This window comes from Helianthus annuus, chromosome 15 (genome assembly GCF_002127325.2).
Source record: "Helianthus annuus cultivar XRQ/B chromosome 15, HanXRQr2.0-SUNRISE, whole genome shotgun sequence".
Lineage (NCBI taxonomy): Eukaryota > Viridiplantae > Streptophyta > Magnoliopsida > Asterales > Asteraceae > Helianthus > Helianthus annuus.
This window is the reverse complement of record NC_035447.2, coordinates 59,317,600-59,335,540: the sequence shown is the minus strand read 5'-3', so window position 1 is coordinate 59,335,540 and position 17,941 is coordinate 59,317,600. Positions and strand designations below refer to the sequence as shown.

The window sequence follows — 17,941 nt, the reverse complement described above, 5'->3', positions numbered from 1 at the left end:
AACAAAGGAGGATCCTTGAACCTGGGATGATCTTGGAACAAAGGAAGATCCTTGAACCTGGGATGATCCTGGAACAGAGGAAAATCCTTGAATCTGCTGCGCTCCTGAGTAGGCTCCTGAATTCATGAAGGATCCCATATGCTGAGGATAGGATCCTACTGGCTGGAAATATGAACCTAATGCCTGAGTCACTATTGCTGAATCGTAGTGCACTCCTTTTGGTCCACCCACATATTGAACATCTGGAACCACTGATGGCTGAGAAGTAATCACCGGAGTGTCAAAATTCAAAGATCTGGGCACCAGTGGGGAATGATCCTCTGCCGCTTTCTTTTGTTTCTTGAGATCTCCGATTTCTTTGAGGATCCTATCATTGGTCTTATCCTGTTGCTGTATATGTTCCTTCATCTGCAAAATCAAAGTAAACATGTCACTAGTAGTGGGAGTGTAAGGAGTAGAAGAAGTTAGAGGTTTAGAGAAAATGGGAGTTGGTTTCTTCTCAGCATTTTTCTGAGATCCAGCAGGAGGTGTGTAAGGTCCGCTTTTCCGTAATAAAAATAAACTACTTATAAAAATAATTTAAAGTCATCAACATACCAAATTTAATACATAACGAAATTCTTACAAAAATTGGGCATGTCCCGTTCGTAAAACGAGCATGCCCCCTGTTTTTAACTTATTAAACTAACGACAATCTATGACACATTTAACTTTAAACTTCCCAAAACGAAGACAACAAGTTTTTAAGTGTATGACTTCTAACAAGATTAAACAAAATAACAAGACATGGACCCAAAAAGTGTGCATATAAATAGCGGAAGCGCTTGGCATAATAAAGCATGGACACGTGCTCTGTCACACCCCAACCAATGGTGGAAACATCGGGATGAGACGAAGTGTGAAGATTGCTCGAGACATCGTAACGCTAATAATTGCGACAAGTATTTAAATAATCCGATTTCATTTCATAAGATAAATTGTCAACATTACAAGAAATTCAAATACAACAAGTTTAACAAAATAACATGACAACATAACAAAATTGATACAACATATTAAACCCTAGCGTCTATATGTGTATCTAGGCATCAACGCTACTTCTTTTCTTAGCATCATCCTCATCAACCTGTAACATGTTTAAAAATACAATTCAATGCAAAAGCAAAGGCGAGTATACAAGTTTGATACATACATAGCAAAAGATAAGTTTTAAACAATTCCTCATAGCAAGCATGTGATTCAAGATAGACATTTAAATATGGTATGTGTTCAACATATCAAACCAAGGAAACGCAATATGCTCATGACATTACCGAGATAAAGGGGCGGGTCGTTAATCCTATAGCGCTACATATGTCACGGTTTGGCTCGTACGAAGTTAATGATAAATTCGACACATAAGATTAATCCAAGTTTAAAGCATCAAGCCATCACGTATACAAGCATGTTATAGGAATGTTCATGTGTTTTAAGCAAAATGTTCATGTGTAAGTTTGTTGATAGATAAACATGTTACACCCCAAAAGTGGTAAAAGTAAAAAGGGGAAATACGAGTATACTCACATTGGTTGCGTATGAGAATTCTTGTAATAACGCACGAAGAAGGATTGGGAAAAGGATTCTGAGTGGATGAGACAGTTAACCTAGATGTTTAAAATACCACACAAAATCTTGTTACTAATTAAGTTAAAGTTTAATATTTTGTTTAAAATCACTAATTTTGTATAGAAATAAAGTATTATAAACATTCTTACAATTTGCTGATCTAAATACCATTTGGTATGTGAATAAAATAATCTTTATTTAATCATGTGCAAAAGATGGGACCATAACTCCTTATCTCTTTAAATTAGTAAAAGATTATAAATTTGATGGTTCTAAAAGTGAAAGAACGTATATTTGTTTTAAAAGCATAATTCAAGACTTGACTTCATAAATAAAATACTAAAATGGAAAAGAACGATTTTGAAGTATATTCATTATATGTCAGAAGTTTATAATTCATTACATACTTGAAATATTGTGGGCATCGAATTTATTTAGCTAAAAAGTTTATTTCTACTAATATCAGAAATGTTGTCGTGAGTAAATATATATAAAAACAATATTTCATAAGAAGGTTGTCACTGTCAATTAATAAAACATCAACAGTAGTTCCTCAAAAAAAAGAAACCATCATTCCATTTTTTTTCTTATGCAGTTTACTTCTTCTTACTAAAATGAGAAACATAATATCAACTAAACAAAATTTATGAATGAACACCATTCATGTTCTTACTGCACTTTCTTGCGTAGAAACGAAAGTCAAAGAGGATTGAAACAACAGAATAGGAAATATACCGAAAACAAAAGTGCCGTGAACATGAAAAGAATTCCGATCTCCGGCGAAACCTTCGAAGACGAAGCGAGCGAGGGAAACCAGAACAACCGCCGCTCGCCGCGGCGCTGCCGTCGCCACCGCCGCAGCTCGTTGGAGCTTGACGGCTCCCTTTTTTCCGTATCTCTCCCTGTCGTCTTTGTCGCCGTCGTGTGCCGCCGCCACCAGACGGTGGTGGTGGCTGTTCATTGTGTTGCAGGGTGGAGGTGGGTGTAAGTGAAGAAAGAAGGTGTTGTGGTGGTGTGTGTGTTCGTTCCCATCGTCAAAGTGCCCCGGAGAGCCGGCTCCGGTCACCGGAAATTCACGAGAGAGAGAATGAAGGTGTTGGTTGCTATGTGTAGAAGATAGATGCAGAGACAAGGGAGGTGTCGGCTGGTGTTTTTGAAAGAGAGGTGAGGGTTTAGAAAGATAACTTAGTTTAAATAGTTAGGTTAATAATTGGGCTTGGGCCCCGGGCCCACAAGCCTGTTACTAGCGTTTTTAAGCGGCCCAATCACGTTTTCAAGATCCGTTTTCGAACTCGAGCGTTGTAATAGGTCGTAAATTGTTTATTTAGCATTGAAAAAATACGCTAAGGATGTCGGAAATAAATGCGTGACGCGTTTGTTGTCGGTTGCGTTAAAAGCGCGTAAAATGCGTTGTTTTCGGTTCTTAAACCGTTTTTTTTTCTGGTTCCAACTGTGATTATAAAAATAGAGAAGCAAACGCGTATTTTCTACGAACATGGAAGTACGGAAAATACAAGCATTGTTTTCTAAATATGGAAAGTATGAAAACGCAGGGCGTTACATGCTCGCTCCATATCTCCAAATCGCCTAAAGTGGAGTTTTACCTTCATTAACAACCAAATTTTAAAAGGTTAGTTATCACACTAGTTAAATCATAATTCTTTCGTGTTAACTCCATACATACAAGAACTTTCATTCTTTTACGCATACGACTACCCAAGTAATTGGGTTTAGCATAAACACTCTCATTGAGAGTTAAGCATACACGTTTGACCCGTTTAATTGGGTTTGGCATAAACACTCTCATTGAGAGTTAAGCATACACATTCGACCCGTTTAATTGGGTTATTTGCTTTCAACATTACTCTTTATTCTATCCGCATAACGGATTAAGCTTTCAACATTCATTATGGCATTCGAAGCTACCCGTTCAAACGGATGACATTCATCTCTACTTGACACGATTTAATTTTAAATCGGTCAAAATGTATAGCTTAACACAACTTTCGTTAGCATAACCCAAACCACATAGGATTTGTTATTTACTTGTTAATAACCACAATTGTCAAACAAGGTTAGTTCTACATCAAGTTAAGTAAAAAGAGAATTTAACAAAGATTTGTATGCAACGGAACATACCTCGATCCTGAGAGCCTTCCGACTTCTTAGAGCATGAACCTTCTTCCTTTATGCCTATATTAACACATACATTCATTCGTTTAATACCCGAAATTTCTCTCTTTTATTTTCTAAATTACACATAATCGTTCATTCAAGCATTTCATCAAACACATGGCGGGTTTCGCATTTTCGGGACATTTACTCATCTAACTAACATATATTTCTAAGCTAATTACTTCAATCATTCAACAACAATCAATTAAGCTTTACTCCATATCATATTTTCTAGTGATTTCATATCATAAACAAGGTTATTCTTCAACATCACACACACACACACACCAAAACTTGGTCATTCTAACCCTAGTAACTTCTCATCAACTTGGGTCTTGGCTATTAACAATAAAATTGCTAGAAATCAGACATAATTCTAATCTTACGTCATAATCTTAACCGAATTTCATAAATTTCATAACATGCAATCAGATTTGATCAAGACCCATTTCCTACACTTTACTAAATCGTAAAATTTAATCTTACCAATTCGGAGAACAGATGTAGGAGCCTTGAATTCGTTGTTTACACCTTTAATTTTCTCAAGATTTCACTTAATTCTTGTGAATTTGGTGAAATAGGGTTCATCCTCTTGCTTCCCCCCTTGTTTGTTCGACCAGAACACCCACACACACGAATTGTGTGTGGGTTTTTGTCTTTTGTTATTTAGTAGCCTAGCTTTTTGGGTATTTACAACTTTAATCCCTATATTTCATTTACTTATGAATTTTAAATACTATCCCATTTACTTCTACATTTTATCCTAAGTGAAACAAACATTTTTGGGGTGTTACAAGGTGGAGGCAAAGGTGGAGTGCCCTGAGACGAATTGACTGCAGACATTGCAGTAGAGGTATTCTTCAATGATGAAGCCATATATTCGTATGCAATGAACCGGAATGATCACCAACAGAAAACTTTCTTAGAAATGAAGCACCAATGGCCCCATGGTGGGCGCCAAACTGTTTTGGTAAAAAATCACACATGGATAATGCAACCAAACTCCTAGTTACGGGGAATGATGCTTGAAATGAAGAACAATAATAAGGATCACTTCGATGTAAATTGCACAAATGACACAAGGATTTATACGAGGAAAAAGCCCTTGATCAATGAATGATCTCCGGCATAAAAAACCTCGGGTGATGGAAACTACCGATCACCAAGTTCAAATAAATCAATAAAAGTTTACAACTTTGGATAGTGACGAGCTAAGTACAAGGATCACTATGGTTAATCGTGTAAAAGTGTGGGAATTGTTAAGTGTTTGTTGAGAGCTTTGAGACTGCAATTGCACGAGAGTGTGTGTAACCGAAAATGGCTAAGTGTTCTAAATTTAGCTCGTCACCCCTTTAAAAATGAAAGCTAACTAAGCTAACTAACTGTCCGACTTTTGTGCCATGCTCCCACGTTCTCCACAACATCCATTTCTATTCAAATGTGTGCGAAATACCCGTGGAATATTCCATAGTAACGTTGCCAAGACCAAGTCAAGCTCAATACTCCTGCAAAACAATACGAAACACAAACAGCCAATCGTTAGTATGAGGATCCTTAGGGTGATCCATGATCCTGATCCTAAAGCTCTTCTGAGGACCACTATCTGTCACAGAAGTAAGGATCACTTATTAGGATAGCAAATAAGGATCACTAATTGTTAGAAAATCCTCCCCTAACACAAACAATAAAAAAATCACCAGCAAAACCCACAGCAAAACCCACTGTTCAAAACATTCAAACATTCAAAGTCACCACCAAAAACCCAGCAAAAATCACTGTTTGAAAACATTCAAAACCATTCAAAAGTTCACAGATTCAAACATTCAAACAATCAAAAAATCACCAGCAAAAAACATTAAAAAAGCATACCAAAATATCTAACCAAACACCACCACCGCCGCCGTGAAAACCCCGCCACTGCCACCACCGTCTCTGACAGTCCTCACCACCACCACCGTCTCCGTTTACATCAAAAACCACCAACATAGTCGCCGCCAAAACCCATTTTCTCCACGACTGAAAAACCTGCAAACCCCCATCTCCCTTCACTCGAAACCCCAAGTCGCACAAACGACCACCACTTGGCCGCTCGGAATCGTTGCTGAAACATCCGATCCGTGGTTGAATCTATATGATGAAGCGAGGGAGATGAAGGGTTGCGGCTCACCAGAGAAGATGGGGGGGTGTATGAGTTCCAGCCGGCGGCGATTACTGTCCAGAACATTTCGAAGGGGGCGATTACGGTATAGACGGAGGGGAGAGGGTGTTTGGCTGGGGGGGTTGTCTCCGAAAACAGGGGGCGATCTCCTTCTCCGATCTTTCTCTCATCTAGATGGTGGATTTGAAGAGAGAGAATATGCAGAGATTTAAAAATGAATGGTATCATCAATGGAGTTTTATAAAGGAAAATAGAGAGAGAGTCTGTAGTGAAAAGAAAGAGAGAGAGATTAATGGAAAGATGAAGATGGATATTGTCTGCGTGATATAAATTTCAAAGAAAGAGAGAGGAGAGAGGGTGTGAATTAAATGAAGAGAAAGGAGTGAGATTAGACATTTAGGGTAAATGACCAAACTACCCTTTTCGTTGGCTGATTGTGATTGGTGGAGAGTGGTTCTCATGGTTCTTACAACTGGAGGTGGTTTTCATTTTAGCGGCTCCCTATATATATATATATATATATATATATATATATATATATATATATATAGGAAGAGTCATTAGAAAACCGAACGTTGTTACTAAAAGAAAGGGTTAAAAATAAAAAGGTTTAGGTGGGTAAAAAGGGTGATTGTTTTGGGTTAAGAAATGAAAAGGTTTAGGCTCAAAGGGGTTAACTAGGGGGATTTTGGGTAGGTGTTAAAAAATGAAAAATAATGGTGTAGAAAGAAAAAGGGTTAGTCCTAATGCCTCCATCATTTCCTTACTCGGGTTTAAGTTGGTAAGGACCGGGAATGTATTGTTGTGGCAAGTTCTAGAGTCGTACGAACCAAGCGGCTATTCACACAAGAAACGAAAAATGAGCATTTAGTCTAAAGATATATATTTGTATGCTCGTTAAAGGCTCAAAACTAACTTTTGTGGGAAAGGGTTTTTTTTTATGTGATCAAGTATATATAATCAAATTTTAACTAAGTTTGTCATGCCTTTTCATAATTTTCTTATGTTGGTTCTTTTTATCACGACGCTATCGGTTGTAAACATGTAAAAATATAACCTTGTTAGAACCTGAATTCCCCACTTAAACTTAGACAAGTAAAAAAAATGAAAACTTTTGAAAAAAATTTGGGGTGATTAGCAGTTCCAATAGAGTTTTGTGTAAGGCTTGTTATTAGGACTTGCAAGATTCAATGTTTTAGCATCCCCCCCCCCCCACACACACTTAAATTACACATTGTCCTCAGTGTGTCCCAAAAATAAGTTTTTAGGTTGATTGAATGTGTAAAATGGTGTTAAAAGCAAAACTTTATGTTACTGGCATCCTGGACACGGCCCCGTGTTCATGTGCCAGTGACAAAAATTAAAGAAAAGAAACAGAAGCCTGGACACGGGGGCGTGTTCAGCGAACACGGCCCGTGTCCAGTTACCTGAACTGGGCAATTTTCTGCAGAGTGTGCAGCACGGGGCCGTGTTGGGCGGACACGGCCCTTGCTGAGCTTACTGTAATGAAGAAATTGTCTTCGGATGGCCCTGTTTTCGTGCATGGGGCGATGTTTCTCGTCTCCCTTGTTATCCTTCACCATCCTGAGTGTGTTTTATTTCTGCAAATTAAAATTAAACTAAACTAATGATAGTTCCGCGGAATGCCTCCGTGGTGCGCCACGTTTATAAGGGTCCTTGGCTAGACCCAAAGTGAGGTTATATGTTTTCCGAGCGGGATGTTTTGCATCCCATGTTGCACCGTCGGAGAGCATCATCCAAACTCGAATCAATAACCTTCATGTAATTGACCGGGTCATCGTCCTCTACTCTCTTCCCAACCCCAAACTTCACTTCCTTATCCCCATACTTCAAAGTGAGTGTTCCGTCATTCATGTCTACCACTGCTTGCGCGGTGGCTAGAAATGGCCTCCCTAGTATGAGGGGGACTTCGGTGTTTTCTTCCATATCTAGTATGACAAATTCGGTCGGGTAGACGAACTTGTCGACTTTGACCAATAGATTTTCAGCGACACCTTGTGGGTACTTGACAGACCTATCGGCAAGTTGTATACTCATCTTGGTAGGGCTCGTTTTTCCTAGGCCGAGTCGTTTGAACATTGATGCGGGCATGAGGTTAATGCTAGCCCCAAGGTCGGCTAGTGCATTACGAATGGGGGATTCCCCGATTGAGCAAGGAATTGTGAAGCTTCCGGGATCAATCTTCTTTTGGGGAAGTTTGTTGAGTACGAGGGCGGAGCATTCTTCGCCTAGGTTAACTAATTGCAATGATTCAATGTTCATTTTATGAGTGAGGAAGTCCCTCATGAATTTTGAGTATTTAGGCATTTGAGTTAGGACTTCGATGAAAGGAATATTAACATGCAATTGTTTTAGTAGACTTTCGAATTTTGCGAATTGCTCATTAGTCTTTTGACGAATAACCTACCGGGGTACGGAACCGGAGGAGCCTTGGTGGGCTCTTGAAGTAGAGGAGAAGCCTTCTCTTGTTGGGGCGGTAGTGTGCTTTCCTCAGTTAGTGGTGGCGGAGCTTCCGCGGGACCCACGGTACGGTTTCTTAATGTTATGAGATGAACTTGTGCTTTTGGGTTTGTTTCGGTATTACTTGGTAACGCGCCTTGTGGTCTCTCGGAGAAATTTTGAGCTAGTTGATTCATTTGTTTTTCAATGTTTTGCATACTAGCTTGTTGATTTCTAAAATTCGATTCCAATTGTTGAAACCGATCCGAGTTTTTCTTTTCAGTGTTAGAGATGAGGCGAGATATAGTATCTTCAAGCCTTTCTCGTTCACCTTGTTGTTGAGGGAAATTTTGTGACTCATTTTTTGGTTGTTGAAAGTTTGTTCGTTGATTTAGACTTTGTTGGTTACTACCATTGCCGGGTTCTCTCCAACCAAGGTTAGGGTGGTTACGCCATCCTTGGTTGTAGGTACCCGTTGGAGGACCCGACGGCCTAGGCCTATTATCAATGTAGTTTACCGACTCTGATTGATCATCTGTTTCTTTCATACAACTCCAATTTTCGTGTGGCCCACCACACCCTTCACAAGCCATAACCGAGACTGTTTTTGTCATTTCTAACTTTTTAAGTTTTAAAGAAAGGGCCTCGATTTGGGCTTGTAAAGAAGTGCTTTCATCAACCTTATGGGCGCCCGGGGCAATAGACTTATTGCCTCGGGGAGTGTGCCACTAAAAATTGGTTTGAGCAATTTCCTCGATTTGATTGTATATTTCATGTGGGCGGCGATTACCTAAAAGTCCCCCGGAGCTGGAGTCAAGTGTTTGTTTCGTGTGTGGCAACAACCCATTATAGAAGGTGGATACTTGTTGCCACACCGCAAGACCGTGATGGGGACACTTTCGCAATAGCTCCTTGAACCTTTCCCAAGTTTCATATAAGGATTCCCCATCCTCTTGTGAATATATATTAATTTTAGTCATTAATTTAGCCGTTTTAGCGGGAGGGAAATACTTATATAGAAATTTTTGGGCTAGTTCATCCCAGGTGTTTACCGAACCAACTGGGAGGGCGTTGAGCCAAGCTTTTGCTCGGTCTTTTAGTGAAAATGGAAACATTCGAAGGCGGATGGCGTCATTTGATGCTCCATTGATCCGAAGGTATCACATATTTCTAAGAAATTAGTAATATGTAGATGGGGATCCTCGTCCGCAAGCCCGTGAAAGGTTGTGGAGTTTTGAAGCATTTGTATCAAATGTGGCCGAAGTTCAAAGTTGTTGGCTTCAACATTCGGTGCATTGATAGCGGCGCCGAGATTACCTACGGTGGGTCGTAGGTAATCCATGAGGGTACGATGGTCTGCCATTGGAAGTGGGTCCCCCAAAACATTCTCTTGGTTTTTAGCTTTAAGTCTTTTTCTGAGAAAGCGTTCGGGTTCTTCTAGAGGTTCATTTATGTCTTTATTAGAACTGGAGCTCATACACTACGTAGAAGGTTCAGATGTGGCGTCTGGTTCCAAATCCTGCAATAAAAACAGAAAAGAATGTTGGTCAGAAAGTTCACCACAGCCCCGTGCTCTCTGAACACGGCCCGTGGTCAGAGATACAGCGGTTGTTTTCCGGATCCCTGTTACTGGAAAGTTGGACACGGCCCCGTGTTGCACCGACACGGCCCCGTGCTCAGCCCTCTGTAACTCAGAAAATAAAAACTGCCAGTGACACTGCTGGGCACGGCCCGTGTCCGACCAGGCATGGCCCGTGCTGAGCTCTGCAGAAGCTGAAAAATTAAGAAAATCCTAAAAAAAATAAAAAGAAAATAGAAAGAATGATTAGGCCGTTGATTCCTAACTTTCTTAAAATCTTTGTGTCCCCGGCAACGGCGCCAAAAACTTGATGTGCGTGAAGTATGTTATATTTTAGGTATATATTTTAAGCCATTTTACACTTTTTAGCCAAAGTTTTAAATTTATAAAACACGATATTTACTAACACTAAACACACATATGGGCAAGTGCACCCATCGTGGACGTAGTATAGTGTTGGTAAGATACTGAGGTCGTTCAAGGACACAAGAGCTTTTAGTACCGGTTTATCCTCAACGTCTAATCAAATCAAAATGTTAGAAAAAGGGTTTTAAACTAAGAAAATAAAACTAACTAAAATGTTGAAAAATAAAATAAAAATAAAAACAGTTAGACAAGATGAATCACTTGGATCCGACTCGTGTGTAGTGTAACCTTTGATTATTTTCGCACTTTTGCACTTGTTTAAGATATTATCTTAGTTATTGTAGTAGGGCCCCTCTTTTGAAGGCGATGTTGCCCTCAACCCAGTAGTTTGAGTTAGCAAGGATACAATCCTAAAGGGTCGGATTATTGAAAGATAATTAATTAAGTTATTAATGCATAATGTGGTAGGCCCCTCTTTTGAAGGCGACCCTCAGCTAAGTAGTCTGAGTCAGCAGGGATACAGTCCTAGGTAGCTGGATTAAAGTTTTAATAGTAGTTTAACTTATGAGGGGATCAAAGAGTTTGGACCCCCGCCATCCAATACCTTTGGGTATTGAAGGAGGTCCTACTAAATTTGACCCAGATCCTTTGCAGGATCTATACACTGAATAATGGCAAGACTCTTACCAAACCGTTCCCTTAACCCCCGACCAGGTAGCCAACATACCTCCATACAGACCGTGGAGATATGAATGGTGAAAATCTTTTATTTTATATAGACAGTAAAATAATGCCAAGACACCACGGACAAACGATAAGGAAGAATCACCTTCAACATAAGAAACTAGTAATTAAAGTCATTAATACAAAACCAATTAAAAAGTGCAAAAGATTAAAAATAAAAAGTATTACACTAAACACTTGTCTTCACCAAGTGATGTAAGAGACTTAGGCAAACATAGCCTTTGATTGTCAAGAACTCTTACGATCAATCTTGGATCCCGAGACGACTCACACACTCTATGATGGATAATGGATGATGGTGGTGGGTGATGGTGTTATGGTGGTGGTGGGTGGTGGGTGAAGTGTGAGAGAGGTGGTGTGCCAAGGGATGAGTTGCAAGAGCTCCAAACACTCGTATTTATAGGCTGAACAGAAGCTCGGGCACGGCCCCGTGTCCATCTGACTCTCTCTCTTCATTAATTGTAATTCGCAATTACAATAAATGCGCCTGCAGGAAGTTGACCACGCCCCCGTGTCCACTGGGCATGACCCCGTGGTGGGCAACAGAAACTTCTATGAGTTTGTCTTTTCTGCTGGCACTTGGGCACGGCCCCGTGCTCACTGAGCACGGGGCGTGTTCAGTCTTCTGTCTTCTCTGTTTTGCTTGGGAAGATGCTGTCGGGAGGTAGGGCATGTCACTTTTGTTCCTTTTCTTGTATTTATGTTAGATTATGCTGTCTTTTTGCTTCTTTTGTTGTTTTTGAGCTCATTTAATCCTGAAAATACAAAAGGAAGACAAAAGCACATTTTTTCCAACATTAGTACTAAAAAAGGGTTAGTTTTAAGCCACAATTGATGTAATTTATATGTTGCATTTTGTGCACATCATCACTCGTTTTGCTAAAGGGATGCAAGAATATGAAGAAGCTTCCAAGAGAAAGGATAAGATGAAAGCTTCAATTGCCGCGATGAAGAAGGAGATAGTTGGTTTTGCTGAGAAGGAAGAGGCATGGTCGAAGAAGGTTGATGATTTGTCTAAGCAGCATGAGATTGAAATGAATGACTTTAAGAAGAGCTTTGAGGCCGATCGGGAGAAGCTGAAGGCAAATAGAGAAGCTTTGTTTGTTCAACAAAGGGCTTTTGATGAGGAGAAGGAAGGTTTGAAAGCTGCAGTTGCTCGAACCACCAGTGATAATCAATGGTGGATTGAGCAAGGTTTTCAACAGGTTGTTACCTACCTTCTCCACTCCAAGGAGTTTAATTCCGCACTTGGCGAAGTTTACACAAAATTACTTAAGTTGGGGAAACATCAGGGCCACATTGCCGGGTACAAGCTTCATGAGTCCGGACATCCTTTGGAGAAGTCTCCTTTATTTCGTCCTGAGGCTTCCGATGTTCTCAAGGGCTCCGTTGAACAGATGGAGAGGCTCACCTATCCTTATATCTATCAAGTTTCTGGTTGTTTTGGTAAGCCTCTTACTGTTTTGCAGGATTTGAAACCCGAAGGCCTTAATGAAAAAGTATGCTCTGAAGTCTTGGATTCTATTTCGAGGAAGAGATCCTACTATGGGGATAGTGATGACACCCCTTCCGACGGACCAAATGCTTCGAAGGATGCGAGCTTGGAGGCTTCAGCAGTAGGTGGTGATGGTGGTGCAAAAGCGAAGAAGCTGAAGAAAGCAAAGAAGGCTAAGGGCGAAGGTTCCGGGGTCTCCAAACCTTCTGTCGATGCTTAACGGATATTCGTAGCTTTCTTAGCACTTAAAAAACAATTTATGGTTTGTGATGTTAACTTTTAAACAATATTAGGTTTTTAGGAACCCTTAAGGTTCCTGTTGGTTGTGTTAGGCCTGTGTGGCCATTTGAACAATATCTTAACTTTCAAGCCACTAGGGCTTGTTGTAACTTGTATTTGAATGATTGAAAGTCTTTCGGGGCTTTCTTGGTTATGGTATTATGCTTAGCTATTTTCTTCGTTGTGTTTTTATACTTGTGCCTATTTTGTTAAGGCAGCTTGGTTGTTTTTAAGCTTTTAAGCTTTTTGGCTACCTGTAGATAGGTTGAAACCATTGAGGCTGAAGAAACCACTTTGGAGGCTTGAAGCCTTGAAGGCTTCTTAGTATTTTGGTTTGACTTTGTTCGTGTCTTTAAAATTTTTCGTTCAAGTTGCATTTTGTCTTCTCATAATTTTGTCTTTGTTGAGTTTGTGTTGCCCTTATGTTTTTAATACCTTAAAGGGTTCAGTGCTGCAGTCACTTAGCCTTGGTATTTTTAACAAGAAGGCATGGCACCTATCCTATTTGTTTTCTTGTTTTTGTTTGATTTCGTAAGCCTGTTTGTTGATTATTTTTCTAAGGCTTAAGGAACATTTGGTGTAGGCTGTTCAAACCTGTCTATGAGACTTTTTTGCTATTGATAATAAGTCTCATGGAGTTGTATTGATCTAGGAACTCACCCCTTATATAGGTCCATTCAACACGTGAACCTATTAAGCGATGTGGCCTGGGGCTCAACCCCTTACATGGCCCTTGCCATGGAGTTTCTTGCTAGGTTCTCAACCTGTTTTTAGGATAGAAAGACAAATTTGATAAAACAACTTCATTCATTCAAGAGAGATTTTTACAAAAGGTTTTCATAGTTCAACTCTTGATATGCAACATTTCAAAATACAAACCAATCTTTCCTGTTTAGACGTGAAACCTTTTCAAGGTTTTTCCATTCTAGTGCCTTGGAAGCCTTTTACCTTCTGGATCTGCTAGCTTGTAGGATCCACCCTTATGTGCTTCAAGGATGGTGTACGGACCCTCCCATTTTGGGCCGAGCTTTCCCTGATTCTCTTTCTTGCTAGCTTCTTTGTTTCTAAGGACCAGGTCTCCTGGCTTGAAACGTTCATTCTTGACTCTCTTGTTGTAATAGGCTTCCATTCGTTGCTTGTACTTGGCTTCTTGAATTGCAGCTTGGTCTCGTGCCTCTTCTAGGAGTTGTAAGTTCAACATGGTCTCTTTTTGGTTTGTTTCGGGATCCATGTTAACAATTCGTTGTGTTACAACTCCTACCTCGGCTGGGATCACAACCTCGGACCCAAATACCAAGCTATAGGGGGTTTTCTTATGGCTTGTTTTTTCAGTTGTTCTTATGGCCCATAAAACACTAGGCAATTCATCGAGCCAGTTGTTTTCGTGCCTTCCCAATCTTGTTTTGATACCTTCCACTATGCTTCGATTAGTCCTTTCGACCTGACCATTTGATTGCGGGTAAGCCACTGAGCTAAAGACCTGGTTAATCTTGTACTCTTTACACCAAATGCTGAAAGGCTTCTCAGCAAATTGCTTCCCATTATCAGTGACGAGTACCCCCAGCAATCCATAACGGCAAATAATGTTCTCCCAAACAAAGTCGATGACCTGTTTGCCTGTAATCTTTGCAAGTGGTTTAACCTCGGGCCACTTTGTAAAATAATCTATTGCCACCAGCAAGAATTTTACTCCTCCTTTGCTTGGGGGGAATGGACCAACAATGTCCATTCCCCATTTATGGAATGGCCATCCCAAGGTTATTGGGACAAGGTCATGCTTAGGACTTTTTGGGATCGGTGCATGGATCTGGCAAGCATCACATTTTCTTAATTGCTCAGCGGTGTCACGATGCATTGAGGGCCAGAAATACCCAAGGTTCATGAGTTTTGCAACCACCGATCTAGCTCCAAAATGAGCTCCGCATATGCCTTCGTGAATTTCTTTGATCAAATACTGACTTTGCTCAGGACCAACACATCTTAGCAAGGGGCAAGGTAACCCTTTTTGTAAAGGGTTTCTCCTTGTAGTACGTACTGCCTTGCTTTGATTTTAACCCTTTCAGCTTCTACTTGATCATTGGGTAGTTCACCGTTTTTAAGGAACTTCTTGATTGGAGTCATCCAATTTGGATCTTCATCAGTGACTACGTCTTGAACCTCCAACTCATCAATCGATGGAGCTTTTAACACTTCTACTAACACCTTCTTTGTTAGGTGAGCAAAAGTGAGAGATGCGAGCTTGCTTAAGGCATCTGCCTTCTTGTTTTGGGACCTTGGAACCCGTTTGATTGCACACATTTGGAAGGTGTTCATCAATTCTTTGGATTTTTCTTTGTACCTTTTCATGTTGGGCTCTTTGGCAACATAGCTGTCGTTTACTTGGCTTGAGACCATTAATGAATCTGTGAACACTTCAAGCTTCTGGACCTTTATTTCTTTGGCCAGCCTTAGACCGGCGATCAGTGCCTCGTATTCAGCCTCGTTATTGGTGGTCTGAAAGTCAAAACGGATAGCATATGTGAATTCCAACCCTTCTGGGTTGATCAAAATGAGCCTAGCCCCTGATCCTTCAACGCTTGAAGCCCCATCGGTGAAAAGCTTCCAGGCTTCAAGGTCAGAGGGTTCAGAGGTTGCAGTGTTCACTTCAGTGACAGTTTGCATAGGGACTTCTATAATGAAATCAGCCAAGACTTGGGCCTTGATGGCCTTTCTAGGAACATAGGTGATGTTATGTTCACCTAGTTCTATGGCCCATTTGGCTAATCATCCCGAGTTTTCTGGTTTTTCAAGCACACTCCTGATAGGTTGGTCGGTGACCACTAGTATAGGGTGTGCTTGGAAATACCTTCGAAGCCTTCTACCTGTTTGGACTAGGGCTAGGGCAAGTTTTTCTAAAGGAGGATATTTAGTTTCAGCCAATTTTAGAGTTTTGCTGAAGAAATAAACAGGTACCTGGATTTTTCTCGTTCAATTGTGAGGACCGCGCTTATTGCTTCTTCGGCAACTGAGAGGTAGACTGAGATTAATTCACCTGTTTCTGGGGCTGCCATGTCAGGTAGAGAAGCTAGGTGCTGCTTCATTTGGTTAAGGCTTCATCGGCCTCTTCAGTCCATTTGAAGTCCTTCTTATCAGTGCAACCTTTGAGCGTTTTGAAAAAGGGGAGATACCTTTCCGCTAACTTTGAGGTAAAACGCTTCAAGGCTGCAAGCTTCTCATTCAAGCTTTCAACCTCCTACTTGGTTTTTGGTGGTTTGGCTTCAAGAACAGCTTTCACCTAGTTCGGGTTGGCCTTGATGCTTTGTTTCCCAACAATATGGCCCAAGAACTTGCCTTCCTCAAACCCAAATGAACATTTTTCAGGGTTGAGTTTCATGCTAACCTTTCTTAGGTTCTTGAAAGTCTCTTGAATGTCATCGAGCATTTGATATTCCGTCTTGCTTTTGATCACCAAGTCATCGACATATGCTTCCATGTTTCTACCAATTTGGCTTGCAAAGGCTTTGTCCACTAGACGTTGGTAGGTTGCCCCGGCATTTTTGAGGCCAAAAGGCATCTTTTGGTAACAAAAGATTCCCTTATCGGTGTGGAATGCTGTCTTTTCCTCATCTTCTTCTTTCATGAGTATTTGATGATACCCTTTGTAAGCATCTAGGAAGCATTTGAAAGAGTAGCCGGTAAGGGAGTCAACCTTGAGATCAATTTCCGGCAATGGATAGCAATCCTTGGGACAAGCCTTGTTAAGATCCTTGAAATCTATGCACATCCTCCAAGAGTTGTCTGGCTTCTTGACCATAACTGGGTTTGCAACCCATGATTGGTACTTGACCTCTCGGAGGATGCCTGCTGACAAAAGCTTCTCAACTTCCTGGCATGCAGCCAAACTTCTCTCTGGTGCCAAACTTCTTTTCTTTTGGACCATGGGCTTGACATCCGGTGGTATTCTTAACTCGTGCTCGGCAATGTTCCGAGGGATCCCTGTCATGTCCTCTGGACACCAAGCGAAGACATCGCTGTAGTGTGTTAGCAACTTTTCGAGGTATGAGAGGGTTTCCTGTGAAAGGCTTGGATTGACCCTTATTCTTTGTTCAGGGTACTTAGGATTTATGATTAGCCTTTGCTTGTCTTCTTCGCTTTTTGAACTTTCACCTTCAACCACGTAGGCTTCCTGAGAAGGTTGAAGAGTTGCTATTCCCCTCTCGGTGGGAAATTTGACAGTGCCATGGCCGACGGACACAGCCATGTATAATGCACACTGCCCTGGCCTCCCAATGATTACGTCATAGTTTGAGGGAATATTGATAACCACAAAGGTGAGTGGCTGAGTCCTTTCTTTTTGCCCTTCGCTGAAATGAACATCAAGTGTCAGTTGCCCTAAATGTTTAAGGGTATATCGGCAATACCTTTTATGGAGGTTCCAGAGGGTTGAAGCCTTGAACGTTCTTCATTGCTCAAACGGTTGAAGAATTTTTCAAACATGATTTCAGTAGCTGCCCCAGTATCTATGTATGCCCTACTTGTTTGTAACGTTCCCACAGTCGCTTTTACCACAAGAGGGCTTGAAAGGGGATCTTTCTCTGTTGGGGGGAAGCGCACACACTGAAGCTCCCAAGCCTCCAACCATTGTCTCTTCTGTGGAACCCTTCCATCAAAATCCACCATATTGACTTCCTTGCCTTTCCCTTCAGCCATTTTGTCCCTTACTCCTTTTACCAAGTGAGCAAGTTCTTCGGACTTGACAGCTTCTTCAATCCTTTTCTTAAGTTGGAAGCAATCATTGGTATGGTGACCCTTTTATTCGTGGAATTCACAATATTGTGTGGAGTTCTCGTCTTTTCTGCTTTTGGGGAGAGGCCTAGGAGGCCGAAAGTTTTGCTTGACTTCTTCTGTTACTAGGATTTCTTGAGGAGTTTTGGTGAGAGGTGTGAAACTCATGCCTTTTTCTCTGCTGGAAGGGTTGCGGCTTTCAGACCTTCGATGGTCTGAACCCTTTTGGAGTCTGTCGTAAGAGTTAAAGTTTCCTCTCTTTCTGGCTGGGCTGCTACCTCGCCAGCTGTTTCCTCTTTTTCTTTGTTCTTTGATG

The 17,941-nt window shown here is 40.9% G+C and overlaps 1 long non-coding RNA gene and 1 other non-coding gene across 2 annotated transcripts; one reads left to right on the top strand and one right to left on the bottom strand.

The window, feature by feature from the left end:
• Positions 1-1,561: 1,561 nt before the first annotated feature.
• On the bottom strand, positions 1,562-4,403 carry LOC110909748. The gene is made up of 3 exons (XR_002575594.2): positions 4,267-4,403; positions 3,745-3,798; positions 1,562-1,643 (listed from the first exon to the last, which is right to left on the bottom strand). It is a non-coding gene; the product is annotated as an uncharacterized LOC110909748 (long non-coding RNA).
• Positions 4,404-9,277: 4,874 nt separating this feature from the next.
• LOC118487721 lies at positions 9,278-9,384 on the top strand. The gene has a single exon (XR_004882664.1). It is a non-coding gene; the product is annotated as a small nucleolar RNA R71 (small nucleolar RNA).
• Positions 9,385-17,941: the final 8,557 nt, after the last annotated feature.